General features: G+C 40.4%; 1 long non-coding RNA gene across 2 annotated transcripts; it reads left to right on the forward strand.

Annotated features, from left to right (window-relative positions):
* The first annotated feature begins 3,053 nt into the window (after positions 1-3,053).
* LOC122561497 lies at positions 3,054-8,980 on the forward strand. 2 transcript variants are annotated; one of them, XR_006315015.1, is made up of 4 exons: positions 3,054-3,379; positions 3,926-4,038; positions 7,420-8,591; positions 8,745-8,980. It is a non-coding gene; the product is annotated as an uncharacterized LOC122561497 (long non-coding RNA). The 2 variants fall into 2 exon arrangements; XR_006315014.1 differs by having other exon boundaries at positions 7,420-8,980.
* Positions 8,981-10,982: the final 2,002 nt, after the last annotated feature.

The following is a 10,982-nucleotide window of genomic DNA, read 5'->3' on the forward strand; positions in this document are numbered from 1 at the left end:
TTGCTAAAAATTAAGAAGGGAAATTCCTCGAAGTGTTGAAGGGATATTTAATGTCACTTACTTATCAGATGATGATCTTAGTTTAGTTTAAATTTACAATTAAAGAATTTTGAACAAGTTGCTGCAAAAGACTTTTCTTTTGGTTTCTGACATAGAACAAACCATTTGCTAAAAGGCAAGAGTGCCATTTTCTTGTCTTATTTCTAAATTGTAACAAAAAGTCACCCCAATTCATAAGGTGATTTCAGAAAGGAAAACAAATAACTGGTCTCGCATTTTCAGCACAATCATTCCAGTGACTGGTTGAGTGATGCAATGAGAATGTCTTAGTGGGATGAATCTACATGACAGCAACTGTCAGTGTGCAGTTGATACTATGACCTTTATTGTTCCTGTGTACACCCAATCCAACCCACATCAGCAGGAGGAAGTCAATAGCAGAAAGTACACACAAAAGATCAAATAAAACTTGCCCCAAATCATACAGGAGCACAAGAACTGAAGCCTTCTTTGCAACTCACTGCCATTCCACTTAAGCATTCTTTTAACCGAAAGAAGATTATCTCAATGAAAGAAATTACAATTTACCTCAAAGTATTCTCTTTAGTTTTGTATTAAAGATGAATCTTGATGTTAAACCTTTTATCATGCCCCCAGGACATCCTGGGCTTTTTGTTTAAAAGTGCTTTGTAAGTCTGTCCTCAGTTATTTTACAGGTCAAATCAGAAACCACTGTATATACAACAATATCCCTCGAACTGCATTGAGGTTTATGATCAATTAAGCTGTCCTAGTGACTTTAGAAGCAGTATAACATTTGGCCAAAAGCTCTCTGAAACATATGTATGTGATATTTGTTTAACATCTGCTCTGAAATTTTGCCAGTGTGAGCAAATATCATATGCTGAAATCCCTTATGTAGGATGGAGAGAACACTGTAAAATACTAAGCCAAGGTCACCTAGCATCTATCAAAAGAAAGTGGAAACTGGTTCTCATTGTACCCGTTTCATCAGAATAAAGTGATTCGCAGGGATTGATTTCAGAGGCTGATTGCCCCTCTGGATCAGGATTCTCGGCACTCCCATATTGACTGAGCTGGTTGTCCAGCAGCTAAACACCTTACTGAAACTAGCATTCTGCCCTTACTAGGGTAAATAAGGAATTGAATGTTTGGTTCCTACTTACTACACATTGCTGGATGGAGAAGACACAGAGGTTGTTTTGCTCAGTTTCTCCAGCAATCATGCCCAAAAAAGTTCCTTTTTATTCATTTACACAATGAGAATGTCCCAGGCAAGGCCATGATTTATTCCACTTCCTGGATTATGTGATGGTGGTCAGCCTCCTCTGTGGTCCCTATGGAGAATGTGTGTCCATACTGCTGTTACAGAAGGAGTTCCAGCATTTCGAACTCATGACAGTGAAGGAATGATGGTATTGTTCCAACTCTGGGATCACATGCATAGAAAGGAACTTAATGATGGTTTAGTTGACATACATCTTCTAACTTTCTTCTTCTACTTGGAATTGGTTGTGGAATTGAAAGGTAACGTCAAAGGAGCTTTGGTGAGTTGCTGCAATGTATCTTCTAGATGGCATAGAAGACCGGCACTGTGCAAAAATAGTGCAGTGAGTGAAGCTGACAACAGATAGGGCCCTGATTAAACAGGCTGCTTTGTCATGCATGGTGTCAATCTTGAGTTTTGTTGGAACTGTACTCATTCAGGGAAGTTGCGTGTATTCAATCAGAATCCTGGCATGTGTCTTTAGGGAGTCAGGAGGTGATTTACTCACCACTGAATTCATAGTCTCTGATCTGATCTTGGAGTGTTTATATGACCAGGTTAGTTATGCTTTTGGTCAGTAAACATAGCGATATTGCTGGTGGGGTTTAAATGAATATAATGCTGTCAAATGTCCAGGAGTGATGGTTAGAAAATATTTTACAGAGTAAATGGTTATTGCTTAGGGCTCACGTGGCACTGATGTCACTTGCCAATTAGCCCTTGACTGAATGTTACTCAGGATTGGTGCCACATGGATATGAAACATCTGAGAACTTTTTAAAGGTGGTATAGGTCAGGATGGTGAATCATTGTGCATGAATGGACTGCAATCAAGGCAGGGGAAAGGCATGCACTTACAGTAGGTCACCCTGAAGCCGTAGTCAGCTATAACTTCAGCTACACATGACTCAAAAGAACAGTTTGATAGCATGACACATATAAGAATGCCAATGGCCATACATACAGAGATATATGGGGTATTGGTAGGTCTATGTTTACTGTTTAAGAGTATTAAGAAGTCTGAGCTCAGAACTTGGTGCAGCAGTTGAACCTTACCCTTCCAGACTGGAAGTAGTGACCAGCCTCACACGATTAATGTGGAATCAGTCGGGATGTGCTGTCAATTTTATTGAATCCTCTCAATGTCTCAGAGCTGCATTGGGAGCTGGGAATAAGATGTTGCCATACAAACCCAGTTTGATGCCCTGAAGGTCCAGATTGTTGCCAATCTGTCTGTGAATATTATTGCTCAAAGACACATGCAAGTTCTCTCTCTCTGAAGGAGAGAGCATTGAGATGTTATTAACAGAGCCTTTCGGGGTGTCCACAACTACAAGTCAGATGTTTTTTAACCACTTGTTTCTCTGCATGTTTCTGATGCCTTAAAAGCAAAGTGATAACATGGGCTGTGGTGGAAATATTTGACAGTGGTTTACTCATTATTTTCCATGCCTGAGCTTTCACAGTGTTGGTACTAGCTATGCTAGAGAGCCTAGTTTTGTGACTGGAATTTCTTAAGTGGGTTAGAAAGTTCTCCTTTAGTGAATTGAAAAACAAAATATATTCAATTGTAAGTTTTTCATTGACAGCTTTCTTTTTACTAATCAGAATTTGGGGCCAAGTTCCATAGTTCATAGTATCTGCTGTGAACAAGTGTCTTTCTGGCACTGGGTTGCAACATACCAGTTTGAAATTGACTAGGAGAAAGTGAGGACAGCAGATGCTGGAGATCAGAGTCGAGAGTGTGTTGCTGGAAAAGCACAGCAGGTCAGTCAGCATCTGAGGAGCAGGAGAATTGACTTCATCAGGAAGTTCTCCTCCTCTCTCTACAAAGATCTCAGTTAGTCCCTCTCCACTGTACTCCCCAAGTCCTCTCCTCTGCCCTGAAGTTCTTCAACTACGTCGTCAAGCAGACATGCTATCACAGCCACTTCCAGATAAAGGGTTCCAGCCAAAACATCGATTCTCCTACTCCTCAGATGCTGCCTGACCTGCTGTGCTTTTCCAGCAACACACTCTCAACTACAACATGCCAGACTCATTTTACTTGGGATATTTATACAAGAAGATACAAGAATCATTCCCACCACGGTAAATAAGTTACTTGAATAATGTATGATTTCATCCATATCTTTTTGCTCTGACTTGAAGCAGAGTTGTTATTCTAGAGTTAATACAAGCTGAAGTCAGTACTGAAATTTTAAAATGGTTTCTATGAAACTCAAGCATCTTAAAGTTGTGTGATACTGTTTTTGGAATGTTATTTAACATTATGCTCGCGAGAGAAAAGCAACTGCAACTTGGATTTAGATAACACATGTAATGTGTGGTATATTCAGAAGAAATGTAGTAGTCAATCTTGTTTGATATCACAAAATCTGTGGTGAAAGTTGATAACTTGCATAAAGATCGTTTTGAAGAATTTCGAGACTCTTGTCTAAAATATGCTGTAGATTCCTTTTTGACATTCAACCAAGATTTGAATGCCAGAAGTATAATTTATTTTTAAACACATCCTATAAGTGGAATGAGGAAACAGCTGTTCCTGACAAAGTAACTGTGCTGCTGCTATGTGTGAAATTCTGCCATCCTCACCTGTTTAGCTGTTACTGGAACATCTCTCTTTTTTTAATGTAGATATTTGATCCCCTCATTGCTCCTGAAATGCAAAATTCTGCTGGTATCTACTGGACTTTGTTGCCTTTTGTATCCCTAGCAATCACATTACGATCAAAGACTATTGTGCAGAGGTAGGCACTCTTCAACTGCATTCTAATTATCGTGGTAATAATGAGTGTCAAAGATTGGATGTAACTTTGGGGTATCAATGTTTCAGTGGGTGCATACCAGCTCAAGAAATAGTTCTTTTTTTCCCCAATGATGTTGCATCAACTACAGCAAACACAAGCACTCATTGACAAATGTTGCACATTTATGTTGCCATTTTCTTCCTATTTTAGACGGAGCAGACAATCTTCGCATTATTGGCTTGGATGAGTTCTTTTCAATCTGGCTGTTTCCTCACTTCCTTCATTTCCCTCCCCATCCCACCTCAGGACATCCAGGAAAGTCAATAGTTACAAATTCAGATCTCAATGCAGAATTTGAAGTTTGCGTTTATCATTTGAATTTTGGGAATGGTCATATGTTGCAAGTTTAAATAATTTCAACACACAACCAACCCAACCAAACTGGGCACTTGAAACAGAAATAGTTCAATGCAAAAGTGGTATTTCACATCTACTTTTTTAAAAAATCTAACCCTCTGTTTAAAAATATGTCAGACATTAGATTGCTTTGAGGACATAGCTGCCTACCTAACTGACTATATAAACGTTGCCTAGGTGATACCAATAAGGACAAAATGCCTTAATTGTAATTCCAGTATGAAGAATAGGAATTCCACTGAATACTATATTTAACAACATTGTAAATGCATTTGTAAAGATTTCTTTATTTGCTTTATGTAGCAAAACTGAACAAAATTTGAAATGTGCATTCAAACTTTGGCTTGACATTTCAAGCCATAATAATCTTTATAAATGCATTTATGATGTTATCACACATACTAACCACTGGAAGTCATATTCCATAAATTGCATTGTGCACAGCTTTGATTTCCTGATCTGAGTAAGCACATGTTTTTCTTAGATGGTCACTTGGCTAATTCTTGGTGTGAGGGGATTGTCTTGTGAGAAGAGATTGAGTAAACCAAATCACCACTATCTAAAAGTTAGAAGATATTGAGAGGCAATCTCATTAAAATATGTGAAATTCTTAAATAGATTGACAGGGTAAATGCTGAAAAACGATTCCTCTGGCTGTGATCTCTAATACCAAAGTTTTTAATACAAATACTCCGAGTGCTTGAAGATTTGTAGCTCAGGTTGTGGATGAGACTGTTGACTTGCTCGCTGAACTAGTAAGTTTGCTCTGTAGATGTTTCATCACCATACTGAGTAACATCATCAGCCCACCTCGATGAAATCTAATACTCAGAGTAAGTGATTGACAATTTAGGGCTGAGATGGAGAAAATAGATTTCCTTCAAAGTATTGTAAATTTTTCAAATTCTCTGGAGATTGTATTAAAGATATAGAATCCAAGGGATTTTCATATATTAGGTTAATATAAGATATGGGGGTGGTGCTGAAGGTGGAGGTGAGTTAAATGATCAGCCCATGAGCAGCACGGTGGCACAGTGGTTAGCACTGCTGCTTCACAGCACCAGAGACTGGGGTTCAATTCCTGCCTCAGGCAACTGTCTGTGTGGAGTTTGCACATTCTCCCCGTGTCTACATGGGTTTCCCCCGGGTGCTCTGGTTTCCTCCCACAGTCCAAAAATGTGCAGGATAGGTGAATTGGCCATGCTAAATTGTCTGTATTGTTAGGTGAAGGGGTAAAAGTAGGGGAATGGGTCTGGGTGGGTTGCTATTCAGAGGGTTGGTGTGGACCTGTAATCTAATCTAATCATGATTTTACCTAATTGCAAACGGAGTTCAAAGATTGGAATAACACACTCCTGTTACTATATCATATGTTTGTTTCATCTTCTGTCTTGCTCCAGGTGATACAGTGATAATAGGGAAGCTAGTATAAACATTGTTCACTTGAATTGTTGATGTAAATCAAAAGTTGAAATTTAAATGTTACAGTGAAAGTGAAATATTTGGAAAGTTGTTGAGCACAAGGTATACACACATACATGCAAAGGCAGCTTAGTTACATCTTTTAAGCATTGTACTAAAATGGTAAAATGTAGCAAATTTCACAAATAAAGATAGTCAGGCAGCTGGTAAATGCCCATAATTGTAACATTCAAATTATGTGACAATGTTTGAATTACAGTAAAAATAACGAGCTAACAATTCAGAGGTTGATTCAAATCACAGGAATGAATTCAATAAATCTGAATCATTGTAGGACAGTAGTAAAAGGAAATATGGATGGATCTCAAAACCTGAAGCTTTTGGCTGCACTCTGCCTTTCACGCCTGTTAAGAAATTTCTGCAACAGGGTAAACCCTTCCGTTAGCGCAAGATCTCCTCCTCCTCCTCCTCTTCCTCCATCTTGCTGTGCACCTCTGCTTAGTTACCTTGGCTGTGGCTACAGCTTGCTGTCACTGACTCCATCTGTAGACCGGCAGGAGGCTGGAATAACACAGCAAGCCAGGCAGCATCAGGAAGTGGAGAAGTCGACGTTCTGGGTCTCCATCTGTCATTTGTACATGGCAAAGTGCTGTGCCCATTTTTCAACATCCTTTTTTCACTAAGATGATCCCTGGTCTGGAGGGATTGTCTTCTGAGTAAAGCTAAACAGGTTGGGACTCTACTCATTGAAATATGTAGGATTCTATAAGGGCTTGACAGGGTAAGCGCTGAGAGGATGTTTCCCCTCATGGAAGACTCTAAGACCAGAGGGCATAGTCTCAGAATAAAGGTCGCCAATTTAAGGCTGAGATGAAGAGAATTTTTTTCTCTGAGGATTGGAGATCTTTGGAACATGGAGAGCTGTTGGGGCAGAGACCTTGTGTATACTGCATATTTGAGGCTGAGACTAACAGATCATTGAATAGTTAGAGAAATTGAGGGCTACACGGAAAATGCAGGAAAGTGGATGTGAGGTATGTCAGATCAGTCATGACCCTTGTGAATGATGGAGCAGGTTCAAGGGACTGAATGGCCTACTCCTATTCCTGTTTCGTATTGTCCTGTATGCTCCTCACCTAACTGTGGGGCGGCATGGTGGCTCAGTGGTTAGCCCTGCTGCGTCTGTGTGGAGTTTGCACATTCTCCCTGTGTCTGCGTGAGTTTCCTCCGGGTGCTCTGGTTCCCTCCCACCGTCCAAAGATGTGCCGGCCAGGTGAATTGGCCGTGCTAAATTGCCCATAGTGTTAGGTGCATTATTCAGAGGGAAATAGGTCTGGGTGGGTTACTCTTCAGAGGGTCAGTGTGCACTGGTTGGCCAAAGGGCTTGTTTCCACACTGTAGGGAATCTAATTTAAATCTGCAGTGTGTTGAGTCTCCTACTTGGTCACTCAAAGCTAAGGATAATTTCAGCAAGATGGCAGCCGGATAGGACTCCCAACACATAATTGTTTGCTCTTTTCCTTTCTATTTCTCTCTTCTTAGCAGTCCTGGAGCAGCACAAGGGAAAGTATGTCCCAAAATGAATGTGCCCTGCAAGGGGAAGTGTGTCCTGGAACAGCGCAAAGGGAAATGAATCCTGGTGCAGCGTGAAGGGAAATGAGTTCTGGAGATCCATGAGAGGAAAAGCAACTCCTGAAGCAGTGCAACCTCCCTTGGTGCAAATGAGTGTTGGTGCGGAACAGACTGGAGGCTTGGAGCAGAACGGGACTGTTGTTGGACTGGGGCGTGGCGGGTGCACTGAGCTGCTGCAATGTAATGTCGATCTGAAATTCATTACCAGACCGTAACGTCAATCCTTGAACTATGTTATAATTATCTTACTTCTAACGTATTTTTTAGACACAGTAAGTAATGCAATTGCTTTTTCTTTTAATCCTCTTTTTTGTATCCAAGATTTTTATGCAGGTGCTTGTACCTAAGATGGTACTATTAGAGCAATCATTGTAAAACTCTACTCCTGCACTTTTGTACTGGAGTACACTTAACAATAAAGGATATTCTCTTCTAATTTTGAGAAGTAATACAAGCCTGCCTTTCTTTTTCATGACCCCCGAACTCTCTGTTGTGCATTGCCATCAACTTCTACCTTTGAAGTAAGGTTCAGAGTTTAAACTGTTATTTTCAGAGCTCTGCATAAGGAATGCATGCCTTTTCTAGGATCTCCCGAAACTTTTCTGCTTCCACTGTAAATTTGCGATTCCACAGTTTAAAGCAATTGGATTGGCAAAAATACATCTCCACTTAAAAGTATTTTCAAATGACCCAGCAAGTTAATGCTTCATACCTTGTCCATTATCCCCTCCTGGCAAAATAGTATTAGCTGGAATTGAAAATGGGCCTTCTGCAGTAGGAACCCATCTACTATTTTTAAAGGTCTACAGACCAAATCTGGCTTCTAATGTCAGCCAGGGCTCTTTTAGCCATTTTGTATTCCTCCATCAACCTTCAATTTTATAATTTGCATTGTTGTTATCAAATCCTTCAATGGCCTCACCCCTCACTAATCTCCTCCACCCTCACAATATCTGTACTTTTCAAATCAGACCTATTCAATAATTTAATTTCCTTGTTATCTTTGATAGTCTTTCAGCTGCTGAGGGTCTGAGTTTTAGAATTCAATGAAAACAGAAGTGGATGTGCAGCAGCTGATTGAGGTACCAAACTTGCATTATACCTCAATACAGCTCATTTGCAATGTGCTGAAGTTTAGTTAGAATACTTTATTGAGATTTCTCGTACAGCCAATTTCATGACTTTATTGAATGCATTTGCTTCCTAATTTGCTATGCCATCCATTATCTCCGCAGAGTTGTAACTAAAATGTTACTATGGTTGATTCCAGTCAGGGATTCAGGAGATGTGAGAATGGAGGAGGTAAAGTCCACATTTTTGATACAACCTGAATGGAAGTGATCCCACTTTCTGTGTGTTTTATAGAGAAAAGTGATGCCTGTGTATATGATAGAGCACATCAATCCTTGTTAATTTAATACATATTAAAATATTATAGAGAACAGCAATCCATGTCTATATTACAGAGAACAGCAGTTACTGTATAAATTATAGAGAACAGCCGTCCCTGAGTTAATTACAGAAAACAGCAGTGCCTGTGTCTGGATGTATCACTACCTGGTATGGCAACTGTGTCATTCAAGATTGGGACAGTTGCAGAGAGTGGTGAACTCAGCCCGCCAATCACAAAGGCCAACCTCCCATCTGTAGAATCCATCTACCAGGCCCGCTGTCAAGGAATGGCAGCCAGCATTCTTAATGATCCATCCCACCCTGGGATGTTTTTCTACAGCTTCTACCATCGGAGAGAAGGTACAGAAGCCTGAACACACGCACCAGCCCATTTCAAAACAGTTTCTACCCTATTGTTGTTAGAATACTGAATGGACTCACAAACTCTGAACATTCGCCTGTACCTGTGGTTTTGTTTTTGCCACTGTTTACCTATTATTTACTTATCTGTGCTATTTAAATCTGTGACCTGCCTGTACTGCTCGCAAGACAAAGATTTTCACTGTGCCTCGGTACCACGTGACAATAAATTCAATTCATTTCAGTAGCAGCCAAAGGATTCAAAGTTATCAGTCCTGTGGTTGGACCAACAGCATCAAGAGCTAATTGAGAGGTTGCCTGAAATACCATTGTCATGGGGTCACATAGCCAGCAAGTGCAAGTTATCTGCTTTCTAGCCCAACTTGAGCTGATAAAATTCAGCCCTGTGATTTTGTGAAGGCATTGTACAAAGTTGCTTGATAATGGTTTTTATTTGATTTAGAAGTTCGTAAATTAATTAGCTATCATTTTTGATACTAAATGGCAAGTCATGTATGTGCTTATAGTAATTGAAATTTTAACTGCTTTAGCCTGTACTAATAGGAAGGATTTAAATTCAGAGCCAGCAAAAATTAACCACTCACCATCCCACTATAGCTTGATTGAACCATTAAGGCCTGTTGCTGAGCAGACAAATCCAACACTTCCTTCTTATTGCCAAGTTAGTTATTTTTTTCAAATCAATCTGTTAGTAGATGCTTTCACACACCTCTGGAATAGGATGGGTCTTGATCTTGGGTATGCCAGTCCAGAGGAAGGAACACTACCATCGCACCAAGCACCCTAGGCCTGTGCCAAGTTGAAGTTTTTGAAAACTGATGACATCTTCTCTATGTTCTCTTCAAGTGGTTCAAATGGAACATAGCAACTGGAGCAGGCCTTTTAGCCCCTCGAGACTGTCCTGTCATTCAGTACCATCAAGGCTGATCTATGGCCTAACTCCATATTCCTGCCTTTGGCCCATATCCCATAATACCTTTGCTTAACAAAAATCTATCTTAGATTTTAAATAAACAACTGATCAACCAATTGCAACATTAATGGTAACTAGAATCGCAGAATAAAATCCTTAAGTTGTGGAACCAAGCCATTCGGCCCATTGAGTCCACACCAACACTCTGAAGAGCAACCCACCCCATAATCCTGCATTTCCCATGGTTATCCCACCTAGTCTGCACATCCCTATGCAATTTAGCATGGCCAATCCACCCTAACCTGTACATCATTTGGACTGTGAGAGGAAACCAGAGCATCTGGAAGAAACCCACACAGATACTGGGAGAATATGCAAACTCCACACAAACAAACAACAAGGTGGAAACAAATTCGGGTTCCTGGCACTATGAGGCAGCAGTGCTAACCACTGAGCAAACATGCTGCCTCTAACTAACATTGAAGATGGAAAGTTTATTCAAATTATTACAATTGGGCAGCCAAGCAACAATCATGGTGGTGGTAGGACAGTGACCCAGAAGTAAGTTGCTCTCTGACTCTCATCACCATTGACCCAGTCCATCCTATAATGCACTAGTCAGTCAATTCATAGCCACCATATGGGTTTCCAGCCCACATCACTGTAGTAGGGTATAGTACTCGTCTGATGGACTGGAGAGGGTGAAACACCCAGATGCTGTGCTGGCAGGCAGTGTCCCAGCAGTAGCTCTCTGACAGATATTTAAAGGGCACATAGCACAGGTCTG

The sequence above is a fragment of the Chiloscyllium plagiosum genome, chromosome 23 (assembly GCF_004010195.1).
Source record: "Chiloscyllium plagiosum isolate BGI_BamShark_2017 chromosome 23, ASM401019v2, whole genome shotgun sequence".
Classification (NCBI taxonomy): domain Eukaryota; kingdom Metazoa; phylum Chordata; class Chondrichthyes; order Orectolobiformes; family Hemiscylliidae; genus Chiloscyllium; species Chiloscyllium plagiosum.